The sequence below is a fragment of the Anomalospiza imberbis genome, chromosome 7 (genome assembly GCF_031753505.1).
Source record: "Anomalospiza imberbis isolate Cuckoo-Finch-1a 21T00152 chromosome 7, ASM3175350v1, whole genome shotgun sequence".
NCBI lineage: Eukaryota > Metazoa > Chordata > Aves > Passeriformes > Viduidae > Anomalospiza > Anomalospiza imberbis.
In genome coordinates, this window is record NC_089687.1 from 2,855,382 (window position 1) to 2,875,647 (window position 20,266).

At 40.1% G+C, this 20,266-nt stretch overlaps 2 long non-coding RNA genes across 5 annotated transcripts in view; both read left to right on the forward strand.

The window, feature by feature from the left end:
- The first annotated feature begins 4,574 nt into the window (after positions 1-4,574).
- The window catches only part of LOC137476784 (uncharacterized), a 66,534-nt gene continuing 50,842 nt past the window's right edge, over positions 4,575-20,266 (forward strand). For all 3 annotated transcript variants that reach the window (XR_011000581.1, XR_011000579.1, XR_011000580.1), the window contains exon 1: positions 4,575-4,645. This is a non-coding gene — a long non-coding RNA (uncharacterized lncRNA). The remainder of the gene's footprint in view (positions 4,646-20,266) is intronic.
- LOC137476786 (uncharacterized) lies at positions 11,698-12,826 on the forward strand. Of its 2 annotated transcripts, none has more exons than XR_011000582.1 (2): positions 11,698-11,763; positions 12,042-12,826. It is a non-coding gene; the product is annotated as an uncharacterized lncRNA (long non-coding RNA). The 2 variants fall into 2 exon arrangements; XR_011000583.1 differs by having other exon boundaries at positions 12,117-12,826.

Consider the following 20,266-nt stretch of genomic DNA (forward strand, 5'->3'; position numbering starts at 1 on the left):
TGCTTCTCCTGGAACCTCTTCTGTTCCACTGATCCCTTTTATTAAACCAAATCTTATGTTGAAAACATGCAGGCTGCAAAGTCAAATACTCCCAGACTGATGCATTTCCAGAAGATTTTGCAATTTCTGCTTTATGCCACAGGCTGAAAACACACAACCTGGTCATGTCTTCCCTGGGATCTGTGCGAAGAGCAGGAACTCTTCAGCTGAGTTCAAGAAGTTTTGGAAAAGGATCTTGGGCACAGGGTGGGATTCTTGGGGTTGCCCTGTGCAGGCCCAGAACCTGGACTCCTGTGATCCCTGTGGGTCCTTTCCAACTCAAGATATTCCATGGTTCACTGATCCATCACTGTCTTGGTTTGAAAAAACAGGTGTCTGCTAAGGAAGGCAGAGCTTCCCTTGAAATGGAGAATGTAAACCCCCTCTTTCCAAATTATTACAATTTTGAAATTAAGGGGCTCTCAGGCAAAGATGCAAGAGTAGGAATAACAGTTTATTAGGGACAAAATAAAAGTAAAATAAAAATGCAGTAATACAAAACAGCACTGCCAGAGTGAGAGCAGGCCCTGGCAGCCTGTGGGTCAGGGAGGTGGCAGCAGTCCCATCCCATGGTGGCTCAGCCCTCCTGCGGTGCCAGCTGTGCTTCTGCTGAAGCAGGATCCTGGACAAGGGTGGAGTTTTCCTCTGAAGCTCCAGGGCTGGTGGAGATGGGCCTGGTCTTCCTCTGGGAATGCAGTGGGCAAAGGCTGCTGTGGTGTTCCAGGCCTCAGATTGTATCCAGGTAGGAATGCTTGGCTCCTCCCCCTGGGTGGAGCATCTCCCCATGGATGATGGAATTTTCTCAGCCATGCAGGGACACTCACTGGTCAGGGACAGAAGATAATTAATAATGAATGGCCATGAACAGAAGAGATCTCCTGGAGGGAGGATGGGTTGTAGGAGAGATAAAGAAAAAACTGCCCCATGAACAGCAGAGAACTGCTCCACCTCTAGAGATGGTGATACAGCAAACACCCCCAGCCACATCTTGCATTTCCAACACAAGCCAATCACCCACAAGGCTCATCCGGAGCTGAGTACCGACCTCTCCTCAAACCTATTTTGCTCTGAAGTTGTCATCCCTAATTTGCTTCATTTGCTGTCTGGGAGATAGCTGAGTGCTTTAGGAATGGTGGTTAATTGTCAGGACCCCCTGGTGGGGAGAGTGATTTCTGTGCTAATAGATCAGGAGCCACAGCATGGGAATGTCAGCAGAGAGCAGCTCCCCCAGGGCTCCAGGTGACACCCAGATCCTGACACCCTGTTTGGAGCACATGTCCAGAAAATCAGGGACTCAGAAATAACAGCCTCCTGGGAATAGTTTGGGTTAGGGAACTTCACATCCCACCAGAATCTGTGATAGAGATGATGAATTATCTTTCTTTTCTTATATACTGTCTAAGCTTGTGCACTGAGGCTGATGGAAATCAAAGATAACACAACGAGTTATATACAATACAAAAATTCCTGTACAATTATACATATTATAAAATTACACAGGTAATTATTTCTATTTAATACTTTTTTTTTCCTCTCATCTTAATACACAGAACAAGTGTTTGCTGTGAAGTGAATAAGCAAAAGTTTGATAAGAAGTGACAAACAAATTCTGCATCATTACAAGTATCAGGGTACAAAGTTGAAACTGGCCACAGTTCTTAAAGTCAAAAGACTGGATTTTTTAGTTTTGCTGTTCTTTTGACAGCATGTGGGTGAAAGAAGGGCAGAGACAGGCAGAAGTGAAAAGAGAAAGGGTCTGATTGCTGCATCCCTTCTCGAGTTCAAACTCAATGTAATTAAGCGTTAATTTTTCTTAAATTAGAAATTATTAAAAACCTGTGGCCAGGGTTGTAATGTGAGCTGATCCGAAGAGGGGGCTCTGCTTTGGAGCCACTGCAGACCGAGTTGCAATCTGAACAAAGTAAATGGCTTGTAAATACATCGAGTAATTGGGTATTCATGGAGGCTGTTGTGCACACACTGCCCAGACCCCTCTGGAGCTGCAGAATTGGGTTGTCATTCACAGATCTGATTGCAGGAACCTGGCTTTAAAAATCTGTAAGGAGTGGGAAACTCGTGGTTCAGAGCACAAGCCAGGAAAGAGGCAGGTCACGAATATTTTTTCCTAGGCAAACTATTCCATAATAGCTGATTTCAAGGCTTTGGGTTCTCTCTAGGAAACACCCAGCAGTGGGCATTGCCAGAGAGGAGGTGCAGTTCTGACCTGCTGGTGCTGCATCTTTGGCATTCTGTGATCTGGTTTTACAAGGCTTCCTCATTATAGAGCAGAAATTGCTAAATAGATTTTAAGTTAAAGCAGACAAATACCTAGACAGCCTACAACATAATAGGGGAAAGATCAAATTCTACCCTTGCTTAAATTCAAGCAGCTCATTAGCATTAATAGGGCTGCATGTGTAACTGATAGCAAAATTTGGTTAGTAAACCTTGAAGGACTTCAGCTTAAAACCAGATTTTTATGTACAGGCCAGGGAAAAAAACAGCTGAAACTGATAAAATGCAATTTATACCACCATAACAACAGTGCCTAGGAGTAAGATGTTGGGATTTTTCCCCCTTCAAGTGGGTAAAGATTGTTCCCAGACTGAAGCCTTCATTGCAAGCCAACTTTTAACTGCAAGGGAAATGTCTGAACTGGTGAGTTAAGCCTTGCAGACCTTTTTTTTTTTTGGATGTTGAAAACATTACTGTGAAGTCATATGGTGCAAAAACCACTGTGGTGAGCAGGGACTTTGTTACTGTGTTGTCTGCAAAACTGGGAAGATTTTAGGAATCATTTCTGTTGTAGTTTAACTTTTCTCTTAAATATATTTTGTAGTATTGGGGGTTCCATTGCAGGGAGGTATCAGACCTTAAGTATTACCTTCATAAATAGGAAAGTCTCAGTTTTAACTCTGCACTCCTAGGAGTTTTTAGGGAGGTTTAGATCAGATGTGAGCAAACATTCTTCGCTGAAAGGGTTGTCAAACAAGAAAGAGATGCCCAGGGCAGTGGTGGAGTCACCATCCCAGGAGGGATTTAGAAGCCATCTAGATGTGGCACTTGGGGACATGGGTTAGTGGTGGCCTTGGCAGTGCTGGGGGCTGCATTTGAAGGTCTTAGAGGACTTTTCCAACCCAGGTGATTCTATGTTCATCATGAGAATGTCAATGTTTTTGTGCTTTGAAGAAATGTTGGGATTGTCCTTTTGTGCTTCCACTCAAACACAAACAAACGTGTGATTGCCATTTTCACCTCGTGGCAGTTCTGGTCAGAAATATTTCCATTCGTGGCTGGGGGAGTCACCATCTTAAATATCAGAAGTGTGTGCAATCACAGAGTAGAGAAACCATAATAAAAGAACTGTAGATCCAAAAATACACTTTTATTCCAGAGCATGAGACCCAAAACCTGTGAAGTTTTGTCTTTCCCAGCTTTGTGCACTCCCAAACACATCTTCATGGCTCTTTCAGCCCAGGTTTTCCTGGCTGGCTGTGCCCAGAGGATAAAATGATGGTCGGAAGATATAAAAGACATTCATTATTTGCTTTACACAGAAACAGCCAAGGGGCTGAGGCTGCTCCATGCTGCACTTCCACACTAAAGATTTTTAATTATTGGTACTCTGGTGGTAGTTTGGGTGAGACATATCCCTCATATTCCCAAATACCAAATCCCTTATGTACAACACCAAATATAATCTGTGGCCTTCAGAAGAGTTTCCCAGAGTCCCTTATTGTCCCCCAGAAATTCAGAGCTTGGCCAGGTCACTGAAAATCAAGTGCAAGGCTTGGCAGCACCTTGCAATACCTGCAGTCAGGAATGACACTTATTCAAAACTTGGCAAAAACCCAGCACAGGGTGTTATTTGTGCCACCCAATCAGCTGCTTGAAAAAGTCAAAAAAATCTCAATTAAAACAAACAAAATGGCATGTTTTAGTTGGGTGTTTTTGTTTTTTCTTTTTTTTTTTCTTTCTTGTGAGCAATAAAAACAGGTACTTCAGCAAAGCAAGATAACTCAAGACCTGATGAATAAATAATACCCCGTGGATGAATAATTTAAATGTAGTGGCAGATGCCTGGAACAATCTTTATCCTTGAAACAATAAGATGTGACCATGTGCAGTTGCTGTGCCAGACAGAGAGGGTGGAGGATTAAAACCCTGACTTGGGGAGCTGCACTCCAGAATTCCAGAAGGTGTTGAGCAATGTCCCATGCAGCACTTTGCAGGAAGCAAGAGCACTAAATTCCTGAGGTTTAGGTAGGACAGGTGACTTTTCCCAGGTGGTGGTGCTTTCCCTCAGCTGCTGAGGATGGAGGAAAATGCTTTCAGGTGAATTTGACTAAAGTATTTCAGCCATGCAGGGAACTTAAATCACAGCTGACATACAGGTGAGAAAAAGTTTTTCTAGGTTTTTCTCCTTAAAAGAGAATTTAGAAGGTTCATGAGGCAAAGGGGAGTGTAGCCTCTCTGCTTTAGTTAAGGTAAACCATGAATGCTGCTCCTTCTGGTGGTTTTGGTAATTGAAAATCCAGGAATTTTTGAACTCTCCTCCCTGGGTCTGTGGTGTCCCTGCTGCTCTCCAGACCTGTCCCCACCACAGGCAGTGGCTCCTCTGCAGGGGCATGTCCTGGTGTCCTTGGTAAGTCTTGTGCTTAGGGGTGGCTTTGGATAAATGTGGGGGATTTGGCTTCACTCAGAAAAAAGAGAGAAAGAATGAGGTGCTCCCATAATTTTTATTATCTGGTTTATTTCTTGAGAACTCTGGTTTATTTCAAAAGTTATGCTTTGGTTTGTTGGTTTTTTATTTATTTATTTTTAATATAAATTGAGGATTTTTTTGAAAATTCCCACAAGGAAAACACTTTTCCCTTGATTTTGTGTGCTGGTCTTCACCTCATCTTCACCAAAAGAGGGTTTTTAAGTTATCTGAGTAATTCCAGGCTCAGATGAAGTGTTGTAGTGAAGGAAATTCAAAGTGTATTGTCCTGCAAAGAATTTATTTGTGGAATAGGTATGAGAAAATGGGAACACAAGAGCTCCTTGAACCTGGTGTAATTTGGAGTGAAAACACGATTCTGCTTTATGAAATTAAGGATTTTGGCAAATGTTGTCTTTGGGCTTCGATTTGAAGTGTTAATAAATATAATGAAAAAGTAGGGAGGAAGAAATATTTTGTGTTGGGTGAGGACACTTTGCTGAGCTGCTTATGCTGAAGGAGTTTAAAATGAAAATACACCTCATGCCACAACTCCAGTGAGCACAAATTAAGATTGAGCAAGGTTTGAGGCTTTTTGTTCAGTTCACTTTCCCCACATAAACTGAAATACCTCCTGAGTATTTTTTTACCATTGGCAAATTACCAGGCTTCTAACAGTAGTTAAAATCTTATTATCAGCATGATTAATATTTTATTTATGTTGTCGTGATGACTACTAAGATGTCTGGAGCTGTGCTAATATTTTTAATACTCTGCAAGTTACAAAAATGCCCATCTCATCAAAAAGCCCATCACCTACATGATGGAAAAATCATAGGGAGCAGGTTAGGGGGAGGAAAACTGCCTTTTTTTCCTTCCAGTTTAATCTTAGGTTTTGTTTCCTCCTTTTTTCTCCTTCTTGTGCTGCAGAAAAGATCTGGGTTTTGTGACAGGGCTACCAAAATTAATTTAAACCAGAGAAATGCCACTGTTCATTTATATCTACATAAGCCAAAAGGCACATGAAAAGTTAGTCTAAATCCAGCATGTTTCTTCTTTTTTTCTTTCTTTTTTCTTCTTATATTTCCACAAAACCAAAGACTTCTGGATCAAGGATTATGTGGAAAAGCAAGATTTAAACTTGAAAAGAAGATATATAAAGTGTATACAACATTATAGAGTTAGGGGAAAAAAGATAATAAAAATCAGGGGAGTGTGGAAATATCCCTGAAACTGGAATTGCTGGAATTTCAGCAGGTGAAATCCAATGCTAGCCAAGTTTAAGTTCTCTGAGGTCAAAATTGCAGGGTTTTCTACTTTAGAGGATCACACCCAAATGTGCTCCTTGATTTCTTCTTCATTCTTTTTACTTCTTTTTTCATTCTTTTTACTTCTCTCTGTACTGTCTCCAGGGTGCCTACATTTTTCTTCAAGTATGGTGCCCAAAACAGTACTCTTTGCTGCTGGAGAGTGTCAAGGAGAGTGGAAGAAGCACTTTGCACACCCTGCATAAAATGTTTGTACTCCAGAACTGCTTTATTTGGCTTTAAATTGGTGGTAGTTGGTGGGAGTTTTTTGAACAGTTCAGCTGAAGATGTATGTTATTCTGAAACATAAGACGTAGCCCACTTGTCCAATCAACCTGGTGTTTAATTAATCCTTGTTAATGAAGCAATTTTAAGTCATGATGTGACATAAAACTTGTGACATTTGTGGAGGAGAAAAAAGTGTGGTGTGATGCTGCTTTTTTTTTTTTTTTAACATCTGCAAAAATGCAAATTAAAATTCTCTGTGTGTAATTATGGAGTGGATGAGAACTCAGAAACTTTAGTGGAATTGTGTGTGCCTTGGGGGTCTGTTCCTTCACTGAAGATCCAAGGATTCCTTGATGCACAAGTTGTATTATCTCAGATCTCAGTTCTTATTGGACATCTAACCAAGTGATTCATCAGGGCTCCAAAATGAGCTCTTCCCCCTCAGCTTTAGAGAAGCAGAATGCCAAAATTAAATACCCCAGACCAAAAATAATTGAGAAAGTCACACAAGGAGAGAGCTCATGGGCAGGTTTTGTTCTTTGACTGTTCTGTTTTAGGGACCAATTTGCAGTTTTCTTTTAAGGAGTATTAATAGTTCCACTATCAGTAATTTCTCTTTACCTATTATGACGTACACAAAATTCTCTCCTTTTGTGGCAGTGGTTTGAGTTTCGATGGGGGGATGGTATCAAACAGAAGATTTTTTTCAGTCTAATTTAATTCAGGAGGATTTTCCATGGAATTTAACCCAAATACTCAGAGTAGGAATGTTTTTTAGGCTGGAAGGACCTGCCCAGGCTCACCATCTCCAAGGTGAGATCCTGGCAGGGACGTTTGAACCCTCAAAACCCCTTGGTTACATCTAAAACATCTAAACCAGCCCACAACTCTCCTCCCTTCCCTGTTCCCCTGCACAGACTCAAACTCCAATATTTTAAATATCAAAACAGTGTGGAGAGGTAAATCTTCTAAACAACAAGGAAGAATTAAACAGGCAACTTCTCTGGGTAATAACAAAGTTTTGTAGCCAAATCTCCCCACATACTGTGCAGAAAATGAATCCCATAAAATACAAATAACTTCTCCCTGAGCACCTGTAGCTTCTTGCTAATATTTAAAATTTATTTATGTTTCATTTAAATAAATTTTAAAATTGCACCACAAGCTCTGTGTGCTTGTATGTCTGTATTGCTCCTGGAAGAGGAGTGGCTGTGGCACAAAGTGCAAAGGTAAAAACTAAAGCACTTTTGTCCTGAAATGTTGGTGGTCTCTCCTGCAGTCTGCTCACTGTTTCAGCCTGGGATTGTTAAAAACAAGAGTCTATAGCTGAAAATAATCCTAAAGAGTGCAGGTTCAAAGTAAGTGAAAGAGTGAAAACCTGGAACAAGAAATAAGTGGATTTGGTGTTGATTTAAGAAGTGCAAATACAAAATCCTTAAATCAAGGTCTTTTTAATGAGCAGTTGTGGGTTTCTTGTGTTGCTACCCGTTGGATTCCATTTTGTGCTTGCCTTCCCCATAGTTAGGGCTGTGCAGAGATGCTGTGCAGTTCATGAGATTTAACCTCACTGCCACTACCAGGTGAGTCAAGCTCTTCAAAGAATGGTGGTACTTACAGCACCTATAATTTCCAAGAGAATTAATTTCTTAATTAAATGATTTACCTTGATTCTGTACCAAAAATCTGTGCTGTGAAGATCAGGAGGGAATGGGGGCAGGGGGAAGAATATTCTCCTTTCCAGTTCCTTTCTGGTATCCAAGTATCTGGGAAAACTTTGTCGCTCTGCATCTACTGGATGAATTTCTTTTTGTATTTCTTTTGGAAATGAGGGAATCTTTTAAAAACTTTTTCTTTTAATTTTTCTTTAACAAAAATCACGTGGTAGGCATTAAACCCCATCCCTGGCAGTGTCCAAGGCCAGGTTGGACAGGGCTTGGAGCAACCTGGGACGGTGGAAAGTGTCCCTGCCCATGGCAGGGGGTGTGACTGGATGAGCTTTAAGGTCCCTTCCCACGCAAATTAATCCATGATTCTGTGATCTCATTTACCTGTGAGTAGAGTGTGTGCTTAGAAAGTACAGAACAGTACAATAAATAAATAAATTGCTGAGGTTTGTGCTCCCAGCACTGTTTAGATGAAGTGTTAAGATGGCTGATGGCATTCTAGACTCAGTTTTAATCTTGCCCAGGGTAAGGTAGGCTCGTGCTATTTTATTTGACCCTTCTTTTATGTTGCCTTCAGTGTTCTGGTACAGAACCAACCCAATCTAATTCAATTCACCACTACTTTACCCTTCAGTTAGAGCAAACCTACAGTGAGCACACAAAGGCCACTGTGATGGTATCTTCTTTGATCTTCAGCTTGCTCAATCTACTTCCTACTGTGCTGGCTCACAATTTCATTTTAATAGTTAAGTAGTTTGGACATCATTAAAAGAACTGTGTCTGGAGGCAGTGATATGGCACTGATCAGTTTGTCAAGTAATTCCATTAAAAAAAGTTCACAGTTCTGTCCTGATATGATGTAGAGAAAATGTCTCATTAAAAACAACTTTTGTAAAATACTTTCACCCATTTCAACTTAAAAAAAAATGAGGATAATTTCTGGAGACTTGCTCTTTCCCATCTAATACATCATCTTCTTTTAATCTCCGCTACTTCCTGCCTTTTTTTTTTCCTAGCAATTATTAATAATTTTGTTGCTCTGCTTAATTTTCATAAGTGGGCTCAGATATATTTTTGGAAGCTCTGCTAACGATGGCCTGGGTTGTGATTTGGGCTAAATGCATGTTCAACATGAAATGGGGGGAGGAGGGGGTCAAACATAAGCCTCCAAGCCCTGGGCAAGATGAAACCCCATTCGTTCCAAACTGGGTGAATTCCATGTGCCCTATAGCCTCACCCCATGGCTGTGGTCACTGAAGGAGCCAGTTATGTGTCTGCCAATGAATTTATCCCAAAATCCCTCTGAATCCATGCCCCATCCACCACCTCAATCCCTTCAACTCCCCAAGCTTCTTCCTCCAAGCTCTGGAAAATTCCTTGTGTGCTCATCCTTGGGACTTTCTTCAAAAGGCACATAAATAGTCTCAACCTGAAGCTTTTCTTTACATAGTTTGATTTTTTGCAAGTGATCTTCCTTTCTCTCAGCCATTATTGAAGTGGCAACAAGATGGTGATGAGCTGGTGAATTATTTCTCTTTGTGACTGGGGTTTGGGGGAGTCAGTCTGGAGATGTGACCTGTTTTTGCATTGCATTTGGCCTGATTTGAGGCAGATCCTACTATCTCTTTCTGAAATATCAAGAGCTCCTTTACATATTCTGGGTTGAAGGGTGGGTTATTTGCTTGGTCTTTTTAAATCTAGAAAATCTGATGAGTTGGCTCCACTTTTTAACATTTGTATTCCTTAATAGCAGCCACGTTCTCAAGGCAGAGCAAGTAATTTTTGATCATTTGTGCAGGGAGAGGGCTAAAAACTGGTTCCAAAATGCAGATTCTTGTCCCTGGGGCTGCTGGGTTGCAGCAGCAGGGCGGGATGAGATGCTGGCTGACGTGAGGAGGTGTTGTGGTTCTCCAAGAGTACCATCCCTGCTTCCATCCCTGTGGAGAAAGGAGAGGAACAGGAGGGGACACAAAGTAGCTCCAAAGCAATTTGCCTTAAGATGTGTCACTCTGCTTTATGTTTCTGCATTTGCACTGGGACTTCGACCTGTCTTTTACATTTTACCCTGTCTCACAGACAGGGGTGTTTCAATTCTGAGAGTGAAAAAGGTGACGGGTAGGCATTGGTGTTTGGTTTTCAGCAGGTTTGTTTTATCTGGGCTGATCTTAACATAAAGCATGCAGGCTGAAATTGAATGTGCAATTTAATATTATCAGCCTGGTTTTGATAATTTTCACCTGGCACACACCTCGAACAGGGTGCACACGTTGTAATCTGAGCTCAGGTGGAGACAAGCTGCTGCCAGTGCTGCCTGCATGAATATTGAGGTTTGGTTTTGATGGCATTAAAATCAGTTTAATCTCTCCACCCACCTTCTCTGATGGAGCTGTTTTGCCAGGTGGGAAGGAATAGATTTGAAAGAGTTAAAATAAAGTAGGAGCAATTTATGTCCAGCAAATCCTGTAGAAATAATAGTTGTTAAAGCAAATAAAAGACTGCTATCAAGAGTGCTACAGTGTTTGTTTTGTTTTTTCAAGAAGTCCTTTAAAAAATTCCTTTAAAAAGTAGTTGTAGATATTCAGCTTTATAATTCTGATCAGTTTGAACAGGTATGCTCAATTTTCAATGCATAAAAGAATGTGGCTCTCCAATTTCCCGCCCTGAGGAAGATACAAAAAAAAAAAAAGGCAAGACAAACCCACAGAGAATACCTCAAGCCCTGGTATCTCTTAAAATAACAGATGAAAAAAGAAATTTGAAAGCAAAACAAAGAGATAAAGAAGCATCAGCCGCTGAAACCCCTTAGGTATTGTACCTTCCAGTGTGCACCATCTGACTGACACACTTCTCCATATGCTGAGGAGGAGAAAGAACTATTCCCAGCTAACCCACAATTATGCCTTCATTATTTCTTTTTAATCTCCTCAGAGTTCCCACAGGGCCTCATATTTGGTTAGATGAATGTCCCTGCAACAGCCCAACTCCGAAAGTCTCCCAGAAAACTTTCATGTTACGCTTCGTGCAAATTTGGTCCGGAGATATTTTTATCTTCCCCTCACTCTTTTTTCATCCCGTCATTAAATAAATTATTTTCAGGGCTGCTTTCAGGCTCTCTTATGGTGCTGAAGGATTTGTTAGGACAGAATTAGAATAGGAAGCATTCTGTAATATTTTTTTTTCCCCTATAGTTCTTTTAGAGGTATTTGTATTTAGATTTTTTTTTTTTTTTTAACAGACGAGTTGCTTTTTAGATGTAGAGCAGGATTTGGACCAGTTATGTAATTCTGAGCCAAAAAATCCCTGGATTTCACTGGAAGGAGTAGTGTGACCTATTAGTCATGTTGAATATACTTTATATTTTTCACACTCTGCTCTGTGCAGATCTAAGATAAAAGGATATAAACAGAGATAAGTATTTTTGCCTACCTATTCTGCCTGTAAAGTTATTTTGCTTGGGGGCCCAAAGTATGAGCAGTATAGTATTAATATGGTGAAATTGCTACAATTATGTTGTACTCCCACATTACCTTTGATGTGATATTTTGCAAATTGTTCTGTGCAGAATTATTTTGCTATGGTTACATTGTAAATGTCATTTTGTGATGAGATACTTGGAGATGTATATAATGACTTATAATAAACTTTATGGAAGAATCATAAATAAGAGATTAAAATCTTATATATAGTAATTTTTTTTGCATCCTTTTTCTGTACCACCTGTCCTGGTTTCTTGGCTTTGAGAATTATCTTTCGTTTTCAATTCAGAGTTTACTTGGTGAACTTAGAGCTGAAAGGAGGTGATGGAAGGACAGGGCTTGCTCTTGTCTGTTAATATCCTTGATTTTTTGTTCATACTGTGGATTTTCAAGTGTTGGACTGACCAGTAAAACACTCAAATCTTCCTTTGACTTCCAGATTATTGTTGTTGGTTGTTAAATCCATCTGCTTCTGTCTCTGGGTCTCAGCTTTCTGTCAGAATTTTGTTTTCTGTTGTGGGGGCTGAGAAAATGAATTAATGACTTGTCTTAGGTTTTGTAACTTTAGGGTGTCATCTAGTAGTTAGAGACAGATGATTTATGCTTGGAGAATTAATCTCTGCAGGTTCTCACCAGGTCCAAGAGAGTTATCTCCTTACTCCCTGTTCATTTTTAATACAAAAAAAGTTTTAAAATGCAGGAACTGGATCCCCAAAGGACACTTTGCATCAAGCTACATGAAAGCCCAAACAGACCAAAATACAGGGAGTATTGACTGGAATAATTGTGTGTGAGGAAGAAGATGAGAAAAAAATAAAATAAAAGAGCAGCAATTACAGTTTATTGGAAAGACCACATTTCTGTATTTCCAGAAACTTAAAGAAGAAATCAAAACCATGTTTGTGGTTTTGCTGCTAACTGGAAGCAGGAGAGTATCACATCTCTGGAGCAGGGTCAGACAGAACCTTTTACTGTGGCTTGTGGATGAAGGCTGCAGAAATACACTTAATGGGCTGAGAAAGAGGGTGTTGAAAATAGATCCATGAATGATAATTTGAAAAAGAAGTTGCCAGTCCCAATAACTTTCTTAAACCCACATCTTGGAAAGCATTTATGCTATTTTTGGAGCATGATGAAGTCCATCAAAAAGTGCAATCAGCTTTGAACGTAATAAAATAAAAATCAGGTTTGCAATTATGGTCTGGTGAAAATCCTCAAAAAGTGGGGAAAGTTTCTCCATGAGACAGAGGATTTATAATGGCTTTTGTAATGGAAGATGTCAGTAGCTATTGGTAATCTTTGTATTTCATTAAGAGTAATTGTCTCAAGGTGTTTTACTGTGCTGTCCTTAGTAAAATTTTTATTTCATTTTTTTCAAGTGCATTAAAGCCATTAATTTAAGTGTTTAAAGGACATTTTGTCCCCTTAGATACATACTGAAAGCATTAAAGATAAGTCAATGAAATCAAGATGTGTTTATCAGACCATGAGAGGATCTTGAACACATCATGGAATGCTGCTAATGAAGAAGGAATCCCAATCAGTCAGATATAAAAACTCACCTTTCATAATCTCCCCATTCCAGGAGACTGAGTCACAAATTGCAATTATGGGTCAAAATTTGCCAATTTTTTTTTCCTACTGCTTTGGAAGCCCTCATGTCTGTCTGCAGCTTGGGTTTGTTGTGTTGCTCATGATTTCTGCACACTTGGACTTGCCAGGTGGGGTTTTCTCTGGCAAAATAAGAAAATAAACAGGAGGAGAAGGCAGCTCCATTCCAGTTATTTACTGCCCAAAAGGTTTTTGCACCTCTTCCTCTCTCTGCCCCCTTCTGCTGCTTCCCAAGCTGATGAGGTGCTGGTGTGTAGTGACTCCTGGAATTTCTGGTTTGGATAAGCAGGGAATTCATTCGGGTTGAAGGTGGTGCAGGTATGGCTGGGCTGGCAGGAAGGGTGGTGGTTTATGCTGTAAACCCCTGTTTAAATGCCATTTAAAATGTGTCACAACACTCCTGGGACCTGCCTTGCTGCTGGCCCCGGTTACCGTTGGGGAATTTGGATTCTGGGAGCTGATATTGTCACTGTTCCTGTGATAACGTTGGACATGAGCACTGCCAGTGGATTTTGGGGGCGACAGCAGGCTTTGGCAAGGCAAACACAGCCCTGAGCTTTGGGGGTGTATGATTTTTGGCAGCTTTGCTCCAGTTTTGGGGTTGTTTGGTGATGGTGTAAATCCAGCCATCGCTTCTCTCACAAGTTCATTCCCGCCCCCAGGCTCAGCCTAGTAAGGACACATTGTGAGCTGATGCTTAATTAACCACCTGCCTCCCCAATCAGAGCTCACCCCAGTACAGTCCTGAAGGGGCTCCTGATTGAGAAACCCCATTTTTGAAGTTATAATGACTCATTTTGTATCGTTTCAGCACTCTGTGTCACAGGCAGGGTGGGGGAACGGTATCTCACTGAGTTTTTAGCTTAAGCTACAAGTGTTGGAGGTGAAAGTTGACTTTGAAGGAGTTAACTAAGATATGCCAAGTGAGTAAAATCAAATCAGTTTTTAAATAATGGGTTTTATTTTTTCTTTGTCATGAAGCAAGATTGCTTTAAAATTTACAAGTCCAAGCTTCAGTCAAAGAACCACAATCTGTGGGCTTTAAACCCAGGCTCCTGGCCGTTGCTCTAACTCAAGTTTGTTTAAAGGTGAAATGCTTCAAATGAAGTGGCTGCAGCAAAACTAAGTTTCCAGACCTGGCAGTGGAATAGATTCAATGAAATTTCTGTCTGAAGTTGTGCTGTGAGGGTGGTACTATGGGCTGGCACGGAGGGCCACCTCTGTGTTAGGTGGAAAATATCATCTTGTGTGGCTGAATTTTCGGGCAGGGCCATCGCTCAGCAGAAGGGAACGAACACATACAAATGATGCTCACAGCTAATGATGCCACTTTTTCAGCCCAAATACCTTGGAATCTACGAAGACAGCTCCTAGACAAAGGGGACACCAGCAAAATTCCCTGCAATAGATTTCTCCCTTCCTAATGACAGGAACATCTCTCTCAATATTACTCAGCTAATGAAGGAATAGATCTGCTGCGAAGTTCCTAGGAGGCTCATTTTCTTGAGTACAGTAGTAAAAGTTAGCTGATGGATGACCTGAACTGCTTAATGCTTCTACTTACAACTTCTGAGCAGCAAGGCGTAGCTGGGAGGGAGCTGAAGGAGTTATCCTCGGGAGGCCCCAGTGTCCTTGTAGGTTGTCAGAGTCAATGAGCCAGGTTTATTTCAAATGGCTCCTTAAATGAACATTTATTTTGTGCCAGTAACACGTTTTTGATTAACAGCTCCTTTTGACTAATTTGCTTCCCAAAACAGCCCAATAAAGGACTCGTTTAAAACATAATTAAAAGCGTGTTATTGCTAGTAGTTAATACTGATTAAAACAGGCATTAAGACAATTATCGTTGAAGGAAAGTAAGCACCCCGTAGTCAGTATGGAATCCATTCTTACAGTTTTTATGCATTGCATGCACAAGTGGGCTGCCTGCCAAATATGCAGGAGTTCTCATTCTGCACAGAATTGTATCAAAATTTGATTAAAAATAAAATTAATTTTATTTTTTTAAGGGACAAGCAGCCCAACAATATTTGCATGGAGTGTTTGGATTAAGGTTTTTAGAACTCGTGTTGAAGTTCAACTTCCTCTTGCCTGGTTACTCATTGAACTGGTAACAAAAACTATCCCTGTTATTGTGCCTTGTGCTGGGACTTTAAGGAATGGGATTTCTTGAATGGACTTCAGTTTTTGCATCTTTATTTTTGGGACTCTGCAGCTTCACACTCTGAGTTAATTGTTTATTGTTTTAATTAAAGAGAAACAAACAGAACCAGTTATTGAGTGGTAGAGGTGGGAGTTATTTTAGGTGCAGAAATAGGAACTAGTCAGAAGACTTTTAAGCCTTAATATTTGTTGGTAGAATTGTTTTGGTTTTTTTTGGCTGTGTTGGGTTTTTTGTTTGAGTTTTTTAAATGTGGCTTTTTTGAGGGGGTGCATTTTGAGGGGCTTTTTTTGGTCTTTATTTTTTTTTTTTTTTTGCAGCTAGTGCACAGGCTTTCCTTCAAATATGTCCTGAACTCCTTAGAAAATTCACATAGAAATAATGTCATGCACTCCTTATTAAAATAATGGAATATTTTTCCATCTGATGGAAAAACAAGGACAACTTTTTAAGATCAAGGGCTTTAATTATGACTCTGTAGCTTTTTATACAATAATTATACCAAATGAAAACATGAAAATGTGTTTTTTGCCACTTTAAATTTTTATGTGAAAATTCTACTTGTCATTTCACACTTGCATTTCTGCTTTGAACATATTAATTCCTTAATTTCTCAGCTGCATTCTGGATCACGATTTTGCAATTTGCAGAAAGAAAAATGTGTATCTCCTGTAATCCAGTTTAATTTAATACATTTCTTAGAATGGATGAAGACTTCTGAGGTTATTTTTATGTTATTTCATCTGAAGTTGGAAATTTTGAGGGATTTTAACTAAGGAGTTGTTTTCAGCATTGATTTCAGATTTTTCTGCCTTACCTCAATGTAGCAGTAATATTGGAGAATGACCAAAATTATTATACAAGTTCTTAAAAATGGAGTCAATGAATTTTGTTCTTATTTCCAAATGTGCATTTGATTATGTCCAGATTTATTTATTTTTTTAAATTAAAAAAAGGAAATTAAAATATACTAGAGGTTATTTAGCACATAGTTTTACACCTTTGGCTTTAGAGGTTTTCACAGTAACAGCTAAAATAAATGAATGTTTTCCTGAAATTTTAGCACTATGGGGACTAAGGCAAAATCAAAGCTTCACTGGGCACCCTGTGCCAAGGCATCACCAGCCTCACAGGGAAGAAATTCTTCCCAATATCCCATCTAAACCTCCTCTTTTCCAGCTTCAAACCATGCCCTCTATCCTGTGACTACATTCCCTCTTCCTGAAGCCAACCCACACAAACTTTAAGCTGTGTCTGGAAAAACTTGATCCTGGTTCCACTGTGGAGCTTCTTTGCCCTCCCTGGCTGGAGGCTGGTCCTGGGTTCCAGGAGGAAAGGAAAATCCATTCTGTTGAAAGGGAAAAAAATTATAACTATGACTTTGCGTATATTTGAAATATAATAAATATTTTCCCCCAACACCCTTCTTCTGAAAATATCAGATGTGGATGTAATCCTCTCAGGGGAACCAACATCTCTCTGTTTATCTGTCTTAATTAAATTGTTTGTTAATTCTTGGGCATAAAGAAGGGAAAAGAAAAAAAAATATTCAGCTCCTATAGTTTAATGGATTTATGACAATGTCAGATTGAAAAGCAGCAAAAATAAATAATACAGTTGTTAAAACTAATAATGGAACAAAGATAACAAGACATCCCTGTAGGCTGGGAGAAGTATTTACACAAAGAGACAAATACCAACAACTCTGCAATTAAAAAATAGCCATTTTTCTTGTTTTCCCATTACATGGTCTGGTAATTAATAGCCCATTTGCAAGAGCATCAGAGGAGTGCAGGGCAGAAAGGGAGGAGAAAAATCCCAAGGATTTGAAGTTGTGGCAAATAGGTGGTGGAAGTTGGATTGAAATGTGGATTGGACGTGAAATTTGGGGGGTTGATAGTAAATTACAAATGATGGGTGGCTATAGCCCTTGCAAATGGTCAGGAGGAGAAGTGAGGAAGGGAAAAGGGGCAGAAAGAAATAATTTGAGATTGTGGGGAGGAATGGTTTCAACAAACTGCAGGGATCAGGTGATTTCCATGGATAAGAGAGGCAAACATGGATCTGCCACCAGCACAAAGGGCTTGAGGCCTGCAGGGCTTCCTCTTGCCTTCCAATGGGATGAGGAGTATTATTGTTTACTGATTTGAATGAAGGAATGGGGCTATTTTCAAGCTAGGAAAGATTTATTACCCAGATAAACATTGTGGGGTTGTGAGATTTTAGAGGAGCAAAAATTTGGCCATAGCTCAAGAGTAGTCACAAGTTTCTTCATTACAAGACAATATAGAACTTCCTAACCCAACAGACAGTTGTCACTGGGTTTATTTTGCTTTTCTGAGCTGTCACCTTTGCTTAATTTTGGTGCACTGTGGTTACTTTTATTTAATGGGCTTCTGTCTCACTTGCACACATATGTTTTTATAACTTCTAAACTCTTATTCTCTATGACCATACCCCTACATTATAAACCCTTCACCATATTATCCATACAGTTTCTCACTTATTTAAGGCATATTCTTACTTACAACTATAGAAACATAAGTTGATGATTTTTCTGCTTATTCTGTGTATTGTATTTTTACATCAATCCAGGCTTCTCCCAAGGGTGCAGATCAAACCCTCCTGTGTCTGTGGAGGTTTCTGTTTTTGATTCCCACAGAGGAGGACAAGCCCAGGAGGAAAATGAATGAGAAAGGAAAGAGAAAAGCCTATTTTCCATATGAAAACCAATGTCCCAAGACCTGTAGAGGCAGGAAAAGCCAAGAGCATGCAGAGGGGTTTTTAGAGATGGGGACAAGCTCGTTGGCCTGAGGAGCCCATGGAATTCTCAGTGAGGTGGAGTCCCTGGATGCTACAGGGGACAGATCCTGTCCCCAAGGGCTCCCTGGCTGCAGAGGGGGCTCAGCAGGACTGGCAGGGTGGCACATGGGTACGAATGTCTCCACGCAGGCCAGGAGGAGCAAACACCAGCCAGGTCCCAAAGCTGCCAGAATCATTGTAGGAATGAGAGAGAATTGGGCAAAATTTTCTGCAAATGATTTGAATCAAATAAGATAAAGCCCACAAGCAAGGACAGAGGGAGACAGTGGAGCAGAAACCTTTCTACTCCAGCCCTGCCTGCCCCAGCCACTTTGAGCTTTCTCCATTTGAAAGTGAAATTTCTAATTTTATTCAAATAAAGCCTGGCTTTCTTGTGTTTAAAAGACTTTTGGTCTTTGGGGATCTCACTGTAGGTGATGGCTTCAGCAGATCCACTTCAAAGCTTTGGCGGATTCAGTGTCCTATCAGAGCAGATACTAATTAGTGGAGCTGTGGGCCCATTTCCTGAGGGATAGAACCCAACAGATACAATAGCTTTATGCTGGAATTAGTCCCCTAAACCAAAAAGAGTAAACCTGCACAGGCACAGCTCCATGGCAAATTCCCAGTCAATTCCAGTAAATATAGGATTGTGACTTAATGAAGAGACCGGAGGGAAAAAATTGTGGTTATTCTCAGATTGCAAAGAGAAAGATCTGGAGTCTTTTATATCAAAAGGAGAAGAAAATGTTTGCTTAACAGCTCACAGCACTGAGCATAATAAGGCATTCTTGTATTTGCTCAATGTAAAAGAAAGTAGGAGATGTATAATGTGTGTGTATAAACATATAAAAATGGGATTTCTCACTTACATACAGAAGGGGGGGGGGAAGGAGTAATCTGTGAGAGGAAACAGGTGGGCAAAAATGGTACACAGTAGAATAAACTCATTATTTGCCATTGGAATGTGTGGTATTACTGCTGATGTCAGATGCATTTAGCATTTGCCAGTCTATTAGGAGAGAAAATGAAGAGCATCTGTCTTAAAACTTCCAAACAGAGACAGCAAGCTCTGAAAGTTTGTGCTTTGATACCTTTGCTTCCCAACCACTCAGCAAGCAATTGCACATTGGAATGTTTGAGATGTCCATGCTGTGGCAAGGCTTCCCAGCTCCTCTCAGGCTAATAAGGAGATGGATTTGTTGATATATTTTAGGAGGAGATTGTGTTTGGAAGGAGAAATTGGATGCTGAGCTTTTGTTGTGATAGCTCTAAGACTCTGTATTTTGGCTTTGAGTTCTAAGACTCCATTTGAAGAAGGGGACAAAGGAAAGAAACCAGCAGAAATTATTCAGGTGTCAAACAAAAGTTTCTTCCAAGAATAAGATTTATTTCACTCTGTAACCCCTTGCCAGAAGTTTGTGTTTTTGGGAAATGAAAATTTCTGTCTTGGTGGTATTAGTAAAGCAAAACCAGCTGAGCACATTCAAACAATGGACAGAGTCTGTCTCTGCTAATTTTGAATTTTCTGGCTTTTGTCACTGTATGTCACAACCATAATTATTATTTAAACATAGAGGTGAACTGCAAAACAGAAATGAAACTTTAGCTGAGAAATGCTGTATGAAAGAAAAGTTCCTGCTAAGTTGTGCAAAACTCCAGCACAGCTCTATGTTTTAATTTATCCTTGTTTAAAATTCTGCATCTGCCATATGCAATTACCCCATTGAAATGTTTATTTACCAATGAAAAATAAGTTTATGGTGTGGGTTCTGGGGAATTTGGGCATTTTTTGAGATTGAATGATGGGCAGAGACACTGGTGCTCACCTGAGAGCCTGGACTAGTGCCAGGGATATTTCCTTTTGTCTTCCAGTTGGCAGATCACTTCTCCCAATCAATGTGCAGCAGGGTTTTGTGTTTCTCTAGTCTGGACAACTTCACATTTTAACTAAATTGCAGTAGAGTGTGTTTGGGTTTTTTGGGTTTTTTTTTTTTTTAATGCAACAGAATAACCCACCTATAACAGCATATTAAAAAATAATCTATGTAAATTAAACATTTTCTCTAAAACTGGTAATTTGAGAAAATTAAACTTTTCAAGTGGTTTCACATTGGCTTTCTGACACAGCCAGCTTTGGTGTTGGGAGTGCTGATGGTCTGCCCTGCTTCCTCCTCTCAGATTTTGGGAATGTTGGTGAGAATTCTTCAAACTATTACAGGTTATAGTTTTGTTGTTCCTTCTCTGCAAGTCCAGGGCTCTTTCTAGTAGTCCCT